The sequence below is a fragment of the Elephantulus edwardii genome, unplaced genomic scaffold (assembly GCF_000299155.1).
Source record: "Elephantulus edwardii isolate Elephantulus edwardi_28Jun2011 unplaced genomic scaffold, EleEdw1.0 scaffold00245, whole genome shotgun sequence".
Lineage (NCBI taxonomy): Eukaryota > Metazoa > Chordata > Mammalia > Macroscelidea > Macroscelididae > Elephantulus > Elephantulus edwardii.
Window position 1 is genome coordinate 190,443 of NW_006399995.1, and position 527 is coordinate 190,969.

Genomic DNA, 527 nt, shown 5'->3' on the forward strand with positions numbered 1-527 from the left:
TTTCTCCTCATAGAGCCCAGCCTCCCGGATAATCTGTTCTGCATATAGGTTGAAAAGGTATGGAGACAGGATGCATCCCTGGCATATGCCCTTCCAAATTTTGAACCATGCAATGTTCCCTTGCTATGTTCTGACAACTGCCTCCTGGTCCAAGTATAGGTTTCGCATTAGCACAATCAAGTGTTCCCATTATTCTCAGAGTCAGCCATATTTTGTTATGATCCACACAGTGAAACGCCTTTGCATAGTCAATGAAACACAGATAGCCATTCCTCTGGTATTCTCTGCTTTCAGCCAAGATCCATCTAATATTAGCTACAATATCCCTAGTACCACAACACCTTCTAAACCTAGCCTGGACTTCTGGCAGTTCTCTGCTGATGTGCTGTTCCAGTCATTTTGGGGTAATCGTCAGTTGAATCTTGCTTGCACGTGAAATCAATGAGATTGTTCTATAGTTTCCACACTCTGTTGGGTCACCTTTCTTTGGAATGGGAACAAATATAGATCTCTTCCAGTCAGTTGGC